The 13,441-nt window shown below is 29.3% G+C and overlaps 1 long non-coding RNA gene across 1 annotated transcript; it reads right to left on the bottom strand.

Moving 5' to 3' along the window:
- Nucleotides 1-6,487: 6,487 nt before the first annotated feature.
- LOC132929652 (uncharacterized) lies at nucleotides 6,488-9,916 on the bottom strand. The gene is made up of 4 exons (XR_009662130.1): nucleotides 9,662-9,916; nucleotides 9,100-9,271; nucleotides 8,001-9,024; nucleotides 6,488-7,924 (listed from the first exon to the last, which is right to left on the bottom strand). It is a non-coding gene; the product is annotated as an uncharacterized LOC132929652 (long non-coding RNA).
- Between the last annotated feature and the right edge of the window lie 3,525 nt (nucleotides 9,917-13,441).

Raw genomic sequence — 13,441 nt, 5'->3', positions numbered from 1 at the left:
TTTTTGTCTTAGCTAATTGTTTATTCATTTAATGATAATTTCAATCAATGTTCATTTTAAAACAGATATTTCAACTATGAAATCTAGTAAATGATTTTCAATTTGCATTTCTAAATTTCATGTATTTAAATTTTTAATTGACCATGGGTATAATAGTTATCAGCCCAAAGGGTATTTCTTACGAGTATTAAATAACTAATCTGAAAAGCACAGAATTTGTTAATTTTAGAACTATTAAATAGTATTCAATGTATAAGTGTCATTTAATAAGTATTTTACTGTTATAATATCTATAACATTTTGATATTTGTAACAGTGTCGTTGTATACTTGTCGAACAAAGTCTTGGCCACTACCTACTTTATTGCTTTATATAGACTACTAGCAAATTTATTATTAGGTATTATAATAATAATGAATTTGCTCAGTTATTAAAAAATTTTTATTATTTATTTCCAATTATGCAATTGTTTCTATTTGTAAAATTGATGCTATTTGTGATCATATTTATTAATTATAATATTCTGATACATACTTTAATACTTAAATACAAACAAATATTATATTTCTATGTATGACTATATATAAATAAAAATAACATACATGTATCTGAAATACAATTTTCACATAATATGCAATTATATAATTTTTCTCAATATTACAACTACAGTAAAAATAAAAGTAGGATATGAGTTATATTACAAATTTATTTTTTTAAAGACTGCTATTTAGATTTATAATTGTGATTTTAATGGCATTAAGCAATTTTTTTTTTAGAAGCAAAGTAAAATAAATTAATTTTTTATAATTAGTTCAATTGAATATAATGTTCACTCAAAACCGTGACTGATATAGTTCTTTTTTATTTATTATTATATAATTATTATTTGTTTACAAATTGTTAATTATTTTATTTATGTTAAAATTCTTTAACTATGTTTCTAATTGAATTACATTTTATTATTTACATATTATTTTTCAATTTTTTACCCTTTGATAATTTTCTTTTCTTGTCATATTGTTTGTATATAAAATCTTTGCTGGTAACTATATTATTCTCGAAAAGCACTTAATATATTATATAATATGTATGATTAACTATAAACACATGGCCTATGTTACCGGCGTTTACCTTCTTTAGGATTTAGGACTGGTTATGAAATTACTTAGATTTTCTTCTTTAGAAGATAGCAGCTATTTAGGTAACTATTATTAACTATTATAGTTAATTGATTAATTTCGTGATTTTTATTATAGGTACTTGTAGAACATCATACTCCATTTATTTGGTATTAAATGTACCTAACTAATAAAGTTTGTCGTTTAATAATTTACTAATCGTCATGTCTATTATTTATTATAGTTGTTTTATTTAATGCAATTGAGAAAGATACTACTACAAACGGCTGCATACCTACGAGGCTATGAACTGCATCCCAATTATCTGATATCAGTATAAAAGGTACCTACGACAGATATTATATACATATATAATATATTAATATATATTTATGTATATCTGTGGACCTGTGGTACTTACCTATGTGATTATTTAAATCAATAGTTGATAGGAGTATTATGATTTGGCTACTATCTATCCAATAATACTTTGAAACTTGTGAAATAAATGTATACGGAGATTAGTAGGTATATGTCGATTGTGTGCCGTTAACTAGATATCGTGCGCTGTTTTGTTTTCAAAAACTATTAAAAATTGATATACCTATAATGTTAAATGTGTTTCTAAAAACCTGTAGGTCATACATTAAGTTAAATCATAAAAATTAAATATTAAATGTACTAATAAGCAGCTGTGGATAATACATGTACAGGGTGATTCTTTGATCATAAAACACTCATTATTACAAAAGTATTCATGTTTTTGAAAACATTTTTTTACGTTGTTTCAAGTTGTTCCAAAAACAACATTTTTATTAAAAAATTATACTTTTAAATATTTTTTATCCTTATAAGTTTTTTACTTTTTTGAACGACAACATATAGTTTTAATTTCATATTCCAAAGCAGAATAATCTTCTGAGTATTTTGATACATAATAATTGAATTTAGGACGAGTAGTTTATGAGTTATAAGTATTTAAAGTTTAGACAAGCGGAGTAGTGGACAATCATTTTGCGGGATAACCCTATATACCACTCCACTCCGTGCAAATTTATTAATTTGCATTGTACATAATAAATTAATTGTTTAATATTTATCTTTTAATTTTTTGTACGAGGGGGGATTTTTCCGTTCGGTGTGAGGGGGGTCCACGGGGAAAGTTCTAAATTCTTCTTTTCTTTTTCTTTTACGTATCATTCGTATTATTCTTATTCCTAATCTTATTATTATTATTAATATTACTATTTTTATTATTATTATAATAATTTTTATCTTATTTTTATAATAACTTTTATTTGTGCGTTCATCGACGATGCACTTTTGGGGTTTCGACGCCCCGTTTGTTATCTGCCACACGAGACCGGTCCTGTGTAATCGCTAATGAATCAGGTATAAAAGGCCCTGCGAAACGGTCAGCATTGCCATTCACCGTCTATCCATCGTCGTAGCAAGACCCACCCCGGGCAGACTTGCGCGATTAGGAAAGGCATCTGGTATCCAAGTTTTTTGATTATGAGCATATTATGTTGCCTGCACATTATCTTACTCGTATTATCAAATAGTGATTTTTTTCATACCTATTCGCAGCACTAACATTTCCTTAGCTCAAGCTATATGCACAAACAAAGTTCGACCTTGGTCTTGTTCCGTCTCTCACCGTTCGGGCAGTAAGTATTTTATTTTTTTTTGTTCCCGTATTATGCGATAAACAGTCATTCGTATGAACTATGAATACATTTTTCGTATGTGTTCAAGTATGTTTCCTAAATAATACGTATATTTGTAAAACCCCGTTTCCCTGTGCGTTATCGACATTGTCGACATACGCAGAGCTACGGCAGGTATAAAAAGCCCTGTGAAACGACCAGCATTGCCATTCACTGTCTTTCCTCCGTCGTAGCAAGACCCACCCGGGCAGACTTGCGCGATTAAGGAAGGCATCTGATGTCTATATTTTTTGTCAGAGATTTTTTGATTTTTAGCATATTTTATGTTGCCTGCACATTATATCGCTTTTACTCAAATTATTAAATAGTGATTTTATTTATACCTATTCGTAGCTCTAACATTTCCTTAGCTCAAGCTCTGGTATGCACAAACAAAATTCGACCTTGGCTTTGTTCCGTGGCTTATATAAGTCTGGCACAGTTCGGGCGCAAGACTGCCAGTCACATTACGAAAACGTTAATTTTGTTATAGTTGTAAAATTGCAACGTACAATAATTGACTATTATACAATTGTTTTTTTGGTAATACCTTTATCCACGTTAATTGAATTAGGTTTGTTATTTATAAGCCCCTAGTTATGAATTTTTTTTTTACAGATTTCCTATAAAAACAGAGCAATTAACTCAACTCTGGCCAATTTCTGCGTTACAAAGTGAATCGTAAAATTTGTTGAAAAAACACTCATAAATTTAACATCTTCCAAGGGCGTAATTGAGGATGGAGAAGTGAGTATTCGCCCTCCCCCCTCGTCACTTGTTTTTTTTTCTATTTAATACATTAATTAATAATTTATTTAAACATTTTTCTATTTGATAAAGATTGTAAATCGTATTAGTATTGATATCATTATACTTAACATAAAAATTATTTTATACCCATTTAGGTAATCAACTGTAAATTATTTTTAGTTTGTATAGAAGAAAAATAATTTTGTCCCCCCTCCACCCATGGACTCAACTCAAATACGCCCTTGGCATCTTCTTATATATAATAAAACGTGAAATATAATCACGTTCACAATAGCCAGGATCCCAGTGGTCGCATAGAAAATATGTCTAGGTATGGACGTGTGGTCGCCGCGGCCTAACGATTGATTATATTAATTATTAATTATTATATTATTAATTTTTTTCTATAGTTAGATACGAATATACAAATATTATGGCTGTATAGGTTATATAGTTATATTTTGCACCAGAAAAACTGATGATTTTCAAATTCACTACAGCAATTGTTGTGTTTCCAGCGTTCCGTTTCAAATAAATAGAAGGGGTATGCTAAAAAAAAATAAAAGAAGTAGGTAGATTCTGTCTTCCACGTCTACCCTCCTAATTCAAGCGCTGTAGACAATATTTCAAGTGCTACATCGTATTCACTACAGGTGGATTATCCATCTCAGTTGAATTTATCACAAGGCAAAGTACCTACACTAATATCGACTATAGAATTAAGTTAGGTATCTACAATAAAACTGAGATACACCAATATAGCGCCTTAAGTATTTAAAGTTTGGATGCTCGGAGTGGTGTGGTACGGGGTTACCCCGCAAACTGTTTGTCCACTACTCCGCTAGTCAAACTTTAAATACTTATAACACATAACTCAGTCGATCGTTGACGCTCATCGTGAGCGGACGTGCGTTACCTCCGTCTGTTATCGGCTTTCGCTAATGTCGTTCTATATCCAGTTTTAAATTTGCCCCGTAATACTTCAAAATGTAACTTATCATTAGAGATAGGATTTTGTTGACTTTTGCATTTTTTTTCTTTAAGTGCTATACAAGTTTAACCAAAAACTAAATTTGTTTCGTGATATAACAATTTAGAATATGTAATTTTTATTTTGCATTTTTCGTGTTAAATGCATTTTATTGCATTTTTAAGGTCATTTTTACGAAATATTACAAATATTACGTTCATATTTTAAGCCTTTTTGATATGTGTTGTTTAGGTAATCCCAATTAGTACCTATAGGCAATTAAAATAGTTCATTTTTTGGTCATTTTTAAGTTCATTTTTTAGAGTTTTTAGGTCATATTTGCATTTTTTTTAGTGCATTTTTGTGTATTTTTTAGGTCATTAAAATCCTAGTTCTACTTATCATCATCGTCTACCAAAGACGGCGAAAAAAAAGCACATCATTTGTTTCTCCCAATAGATACGCTTTTCTCTCCGAAGATGGCGATATTCTCCTCCGCCCAACACTAGTCATCTGTATGTAAGATCAACCCAACACACCTCAGGCCATTATAGAGTCATCCCAAATGGTTAAAGTACAGTCACCTCCCTTTTATGTAAGTGAAGGCTATGTATTCTCTACGCTCAAAAAGGATCTTTTTGATATAATTGACCAGTCGAGTATTCAATTTAAATCAACTCCTAAATATCTAATTATACACGCTGACACTATAATTGCCTAGAATACAATTTTTAAATACCTAAATGATAATGAACAGATCCAATTCCACACTCACCTGCCCAAGCTAATAAAACCGTACAGTGTATTTATCAGACACCTCCACCCGTCTACGCCTATTGAAGACATACAATCCTACATTACAGATAAAAGCCATGAAGTAATTCAGGTCACCAATATCTTACACCGTATAAATAAAAGCGCATTGCCTCTTTTTCGTATCGACGTAAAACCTGCAACTAATAATAGCGACATTCTCAATCTGGACTCGCTGTTACACGGCAAAATCAAAGTTGAGCTGCCAAATAAAAAACGTGCCCCTCTTCAATGCAAATCGTAACAAGCTTACTTTCATACAAGTAACTTTTGTCGCCATACACCTCGCTGTGTCAAATGCGGAGATAAACATTTATCCTCCGAATGCTTAAAACCGTCATCCACTCCCGTGAAATGCGCATTATGCTGAGGACCCACGTACAGCCTCCTACAAGGGCTGTCCCGTGTACAAAAATATCACCAAAAACCAAAGAAACATCAAAGCCACGAAATATAATGAACTTCTCAAACATCGTAAAACTACTCTACCGACTCAACAAAAAATATTTAAAAATATAACATTTTTAAAAACATTGTTTTTGTAACAATTTGAAACTATGTAAAAAAATATTTTCAAAAACATGAATACTTTTTGAAATAATGAGTGTTTTATGATAAAAGAATCACCCCGTATAGGTACCTAATTAAATGCACTCTTAATTAGATATAATTAATACTATATAGTTATATATATATATGTAAAATATTGCTGTGAAATTCGACTTTACCCGAAAAATGAAAAATATAAAATAGGTTACTAAATATGTACTTATAGTATGGTTACCTATGGCGCTATATTGGTGTATCTCAGTTTTATCGTAGATAAATACCTAGTAGATAGATACCTACCTTCGGAGTTGCCCGAATACAGATAGTCGTATTTTACCCCAAATATAAGTATCCCAATTGCGTCCAAGCACATATTGGTTCACAAAATAGCTGATAATTAATAAAATAAAGTAAATAATTCAAATACTGAATATTTTAAATTCAAAGTCTTTTATTTAAATAATTTAAAAATTTAAAACAATTATTCGTTATTACAATATTTAATGATATACATTATAATATGTCTGGTTTATGGTTATAATAAATAATATATTAACTTTGTGATCTACATGGCTTATGGCTACATAGGAAAATTAATAATTAATTAAATAGTACATATACATACAAGTAGTCGAATAATAAAATAATAAATTGCTTACAATACAAAAAGTTATAAAATACATATGACAATAATAAACAGTAAAATAATTTTAGTGCTAAGTTATAGTTAAAGGTAGATTTTTAGAACTCATTATTTTCACAAAATCAAAATTAGATATTTCTAAGCTGTTTAATTTTTTTATTTGCGTTTCTATATTTTTTTTTATTAATTTGTTTAGTTGTTCCCCGAGGAGCACAGACTATAGATTGAATTTTAATTTTGGCAACGGTTTGACATTGTTTCAAAATATCCAAAAATTGATATATACTTGGATAATCAATTAAGTTTAGAATGGAAACTTTCACATACGTTTGTTGTCAAGTATGTACTAGAACAGTGTTTCCCGACTTCTTTTACTCCCGGAACCTTTGCAGGAGCTTGAACGTTCTGTGGAACCCCCATATCATTTTTGGAGCTATTCTATGAACTATATTAAAATCATAATTCAAATCAAAAATATTATTAATTAATTTATATTTTCCCAAATTTCTCACGGAACCCTATTTTCGTAACCCTTGGCACCGGCTGACGGAACCTTTAGGTTCCGCGGAACACCAGTTGGGAAACACTGTACTAGAACTACAAGTAGCCCATACATTCGATGGAAAATCGGAATTATCGTCAATATAAGTTATTTCTACTAAATAATCACATAATAATTGTATTTTTGCCGTTGAAGGTTGTATAGAAACTAAATCTATACAAAACATGCCTCTACCATTTCAGGTTTTAAAAATGGTAATCCAAATATATACGTTAAAAATTTGCCTATTTCGCTATCTGTCTTTATAATCTGTACTTAACCCTAAAGATTGTATTTTTCACCACCGCGATTGACCTAGATGGAACCTGCAACCTTTTATAATAACCAATGGCCAAGTTAAACAAATTGCCTTGTGTATAGATGTTTCAAAGTCTACGAATATAACTATATCGGGCTTAAGACAAAATGAAATGTATTACACTGTTCAATAAGTCAATGAAATGCATTTTGATAGCTTTTAAATTTTTTATCTGGTAATAAAAAATAAGCAATAGGATAATAATGACCATTTCTCAATGCATGGATAGTAAATAATTAACAAAAATATTTAGTACAGCATCGGAATGTCCCATCGACATAAATTTGAGAAATTGATGATAAACTTCGTAAGTTACTTTTACATGAAAATAAAATAAAATTCTTAATATTATCGTTGATAATTAAAAATTGTTCACCTTCGTTTGGTTTGATATCAATGGACCTTAAAGCGTCATGCACTTGTTGTATATTGGTTGGTTTAGCTGGAAGGATTTTTCTACGGGCTTCATGAATTCCTTTTCGAAAAATCTGTTGTGATAATATTCTCAACTCCTATTAATATAATCAAAAATAAAAATGTTGTCACTAACAATACGTATGTACGATAAATTATAAATTATGAACTCACCGCTTTCTTTTAAACCACCATGGATTAATTTTAACGGTCGCTCACAAATATTGTCAGTTGTCTTTCTTTTAATACCATTTCGTATTTGTTGACGTTTTAATATCTGATCAGTATTCGCTTCATGATTGTGATCATTAACGTCAAATTTACTTGAGCTTATTAAAATGTCTTTATTGTATCGTTAAACAAACTTTTACAACTTTTATCCGTACAACACCATTATTATATTTCATTTGCTAATAGCTTATGAAATAGAAATGTATATTTAAATATTACAAACATTTGTTTATTTTTTTCGCTTACTATTTCGTGAATTTCTATCATTTAGACTTTATAAAACGAAAAACGAAAAAAAACTAACACACAATATACAACTATGTTTAACCTAACAATCTTACAGTTTATCTCCTCCTTTTATCTTTAATTGACTGGAAATTACCACGCCGAATATTGGTGATCGTGTGAGTCTGATAGTTATATTTACGATTACAGAAAAAAATTAATAATATAATAATTAATATAATCAATCGTTAGGCCGCGGCGACCACACGTCCATACCTAAACATTTTTTCTATGCGACCACTGGGAGATCCTGGCTATTGTGAACGTGATTATATTTCACGTTTTATTATATATAAGAAGATGCCAAGGGCGTATTTGAGTTGAGTCCATGGGTGGAGGGGGGACAAAATTATTTTTTCTTCTATACAAACTAAAAATAATTTACAGTTGATTACCTAAATAGGTATAAAATACTTTTTATGTTAAGTATAATGATATCAATACTAATACGATTTACAATCTTTATCAAATGGAAAAATGTTTAAATAAATTATTAATTAATGTATTAAATAGAAAAAAAAACAAGTGACGAGGGGGGAGGGCGAATACTCCCTTCTCCATCCTCAATTACGCCCTTGGAAGATGTTAAATTTATGAGTGTTTTTTCAACAAATTTTACGATTCACTTTGTAACGCAGAAATTGGCCAGAGTTGAGTTAATTGCTCTGTTTTTATAGGAAATCTGTAAAAAAAAAATTCATAACTAGGGGCTTATAAATAACAAACCTAATTCAATTAACGTGGATAAAGGTATTACCAAAAAAACACTTGTATAATAGTCAATTATTGTACGTTGCAATTTTACAACTATAACAAAATTAACGTTTTCGTAATGTGACTGGCAGTCTTGCGCCCGAACTGTGCCAGACTTATATAAGCCACGGAACAAAGCCAAGGTCGAATTTTGTTTGTGCATACCAGAGCTTGAGCTAAGGAAATGTTAGAGCTACGAATAGGTATAAATAAAATCACTATTTAATAATTTGAGTAAAAGCGATATAATGTGCAGGCAACATAAAATATGCTCAAAAAATATAGACATCAGATGCCTTCCTTAATCGCGCAAGTCTGCCCGGGTGGGTCTTGCTACGACGGAGGAAAGACAGTGAATGGCAATGCTGGTCGTTTCACAGGGCTTTTTATACCTGCCGTAGCTCTGCGTATGTCGACAATGTCGATAACGCACAGGGAAACGGGGTTTTACAAATATACGTATTATTTAGGAAACATACTTGAACACATACGAAAAATGTATTCATAGTTCATACGAATGACTGTTTATCGCATAATACGGGAACAAAAAAAAATAAAATACTTACTGCCCGAACGGTGAGAGACGGAACAAGACCAAGGTCGAACTTTGTTTGTGCATATAGCTTGAGCTAAGGAAATGTTAGAGCTGCGAATAGGTATGAAAAAAATCACTATTTGATAATACGAGTAAGATAATGTGCAGGCAACATAATATGCTCATAATCAAAAAACTTGGATACCAGATGCCTTTCCTAATCGCGCAAGTCTGCCCGGGGTGGGTCTTGCTACGACGATGGATAGACGGTGAATGGCAATGTTGATCGTTTCGCAGGGCCTTTTATACCTGATTCATTAGCGATTACACAGGACCGGTCTCGTGTGGCAGATAACAAACGGGGCGTCGAAACCCCAAAAGTGCATCGTCGATGAACGCACAAATAAAAGTTATTATAAGAATAAGATAAAAATTATTATAATAATAATAAAAATAGTAATATTAATAATAATAATAAGATTAGGAATAAGAATAATACGAATGATACGTAAAAGAAAAAGAAAAGAAGAATTTAGAACTTTCCCCGTGGACCCCCCTCACACCGCGAACGGAAAAATCCCCCCTCGTACAAAAAATTAAAAGATAAATATTAAACAATTAATTTATTATGTAAAATGCAAATTAATAAATTTGCACGGAGTGGAGTGGTATATTGGGTTATCCCGCAAAATGTTTGTCCACTACTCCGTTTGTCTAAACTTTAAATACTTATAACTCGTAAACTACTCGTCCTAAATTCAATTATTATGTATCAAAATACTCAGAAGATTATTCTGCTTTGGAATATGAAATTAAAACTATATGTTGTCGTTCAAAAAAGTAAAAAACTTATAAGGATAAAAAATATTTAAAAGTATAATTTTTTAATAAAAATGTTGTTTTTGGAACAACTTGAAACAACGTAAAAAAATGTTTTCAAAAACATGAATACTTTTGTAATAATGAGTGTTTTATGATCAAAGAATCACCCTGTACATGTATTATCCACAGCTGCTTATTAGTACATTTAATATTTAATTTTTATGATTTAACTTAATGTATTACCTACAGGTTTTTTAGAAACACATTTAACATTATAGGTATATCAATTTTTAATAGTTTTTGAAAACAAAACAGCGCACGATATCTAGTTAACGGCACACAATCGACATATACCTACTAATCTCCGTATACATTTATTTCACAAGTTTCAAAGTATTATTGGATAGATAGTAGCCAAATCATAATACTCCTATCAACTATTGATTTAAATAATCACATAGGTAGGTACCACAGGTCCACAGATATACATAAATATATATTAACATATTATATATGTATATAATATCTGTGTAGGTACCTTTTATACTGATATCAGATAATTGGGATGCAGTTCATAGCCTCGTAGGTATGCAGCCGTTTGTAGTAGTATCTTTCTCAATTGCATTAAATAGAACAATTATAATAAATAATAGACATGAAGATTAGTAAATTATTAAACGACAAACTTTATTAGTTAGGTACATTTAATACCAAAGAAATGGAGTATGATGTTCTACAAGTACCTATAATAAAAATCACGAAATTAATCAATTAACTATAATAGTTAATAATAGTTACCTAAATAGCTGCTATCTTCTAAAGAAGAAAATCTAAGTAATTTCATAACCAGTCCTAAATCCTAAAGAAGGTAAACGCCGGTAACATAGGCCATGTATTTATAGTTAATCATACATATTATATAATATATTAAGTGCTTTTCAAGAATAATATAGTTACCAGCAAAGATTTTATATACAAACAATATGACAAGAAAAGAAAATTATCAAAGGGTAAAAAATTGAAAAATAATATGTAAATAATAAAATGTAATTCAATTAGAAACATAGTTAAATAATTTTAACATAAATAAAATAATTAACAATTTGTAAACAAATAATAATTATATAATAATAAATAAAAAAAGAACTATATCAGTCACGGTTTTGAGTGAACATTATATTCAATTGAACTAATTATAAAAAATTAATTTATTTTACTTTGCTTCTAAAAAAAAATTGCTTAATGCCATTAAAATCACAATTATAAATCTAAATAGCAGTCTTTAAAAAAATTAATTTGTAATATAACTCATATCCTACTTTTATTTTTACTGTAGTTGTAATATTGAGAAAAATTATATAATTGCATATTATGTGAAAATTGTATTTCAGATACAAGTATGTTATTTTTATTTATATATAGTCATACATAGAAATATAATATTTGTTTGTATTTAAGTATTAAAGTATGTATCAGAATATTATAATTAATAAATATGATCACAAATAGCATCAATTTTACAAATAGAAACAATTGCATAATTGGAAATAAATAATAAAATTGTTTTAATAACTGAGCAAATTCATTATTATTATAATACCTAATAAATAATAATAAATTTGCTAGTAGTCTATATAAAAGCAATAAAGCAGGTAGTGGCCAAGACTTTGTTCGACAAGTATACAACGACACTGTTACAAATATCAAAATGTTATAGATATTATAACAGTAAAATACTTATTAAATGACACATATACATTGAATACTATTTAAAAGTTCTAAAATTAACAAATTCTGTGCTTGTGTTACAAATTCTAATTTTTGCGTTACAAAGTGTTTCAAATTAGTACTTATTATCTAAAAAGGTATGAGGTCGAAATTTTGAATTCGGGGTGGTAGGTTGATGGACCTCCAATCAAGCACTGATTTTCTAACGTTGTTTAAACGGCTTAGTAAACATTCCCAATTTTCAAAAAACTCAAATTTTTGTCAAATTCGGTTGAATGGTTTTTGAGTTTATATTTGACAAACATAATTATTATGGCACTGCCTTTTGTTGTACCTATATATTTGAATAACAAATAATAAATTAAATATTTAAATTTAAAAATATGTATAGAAACACATAGTGTGTATGTTAGTCAATATAAATTTTATTTTTGATATTATTTCCTATAACCAATGAACAATGAAAACCCTATTTATAAGTAAAAATTTATTAGATTTTTTGAGCGCCAAAACTAAATTCATATGTGAGCTGTGAACAATTTTTTAGCAACCTATAGAGATTAAAGAAGGCGTTTAAAACATCTTTAAAATCTCAGGGATTCCGTCGATATAACTTTTATTGAAATCGGCCCAGTCGTAGTTTACGAGATTAGCGCGTTAAAACATATTAACTCTTCAGCTTTTTGATACTTATTAAGTATAGATATAAATTCAAATCTAAATCTGTCCCAATGTTCAATTGTATAAAAATTATATCCAATTCACAAACGTACCTATTTTAGTTATATAAATATGTGGGTACCTACTCTTAATGCTACTACTATTAATCAACACTTTGATCATTTTTGGCACTTGTAAATTTTAATAGTCTGTTAATTGATTTGTTGATTTTTATTCGCACTTACAAGGGCATACCTATTATTTTGATTAGTCGTCCTAACATAAAATTATATTATGATATGTTAGTTCCTTCGACGTTGAGGTGACAGAAGGCTTTTTGAATTCATGACCGTGTAGCCGTGTATAGGTACCCATCATGTTAATCAATTTTAATATCAAACTATACTATAGTATTTATTATAAAAAATAGCAAATACCTATTCAGAAAAATACATTTTTTTTCGAGTACTTTGTAGTTTGTATAATTTTTATAGATATGCTTACTAGCTTACTTACTCCGCTTCCTTGGGCTCATATTATGATATTTTCAAAATGAACAGTTTCTATAATATAGTTGGAATTAAAATATGGTATAAATGAA

This window comes from Rhopalosiphum padi, chromosome 4, assembly GCF_020882245.1.
Source record: "Rhopalosiphum padi isolate XX-2018 chromosome 4, ASM2088224v1, whole genome shotgun sequence".
Classification (NCBI taxonomy): domain Eukaryota; kingdom Metazoa; phylum Arthropoda; class Insecta; order Hemiptera; family Aphididae; genus Rhopalosiphum; species Rhopalosiphum padi.
The sequence above is the reverse complement of the archived record's forward strand: the minus strand, read 5'-3'. Positions and strand labels throughout refer to the sequence as shown.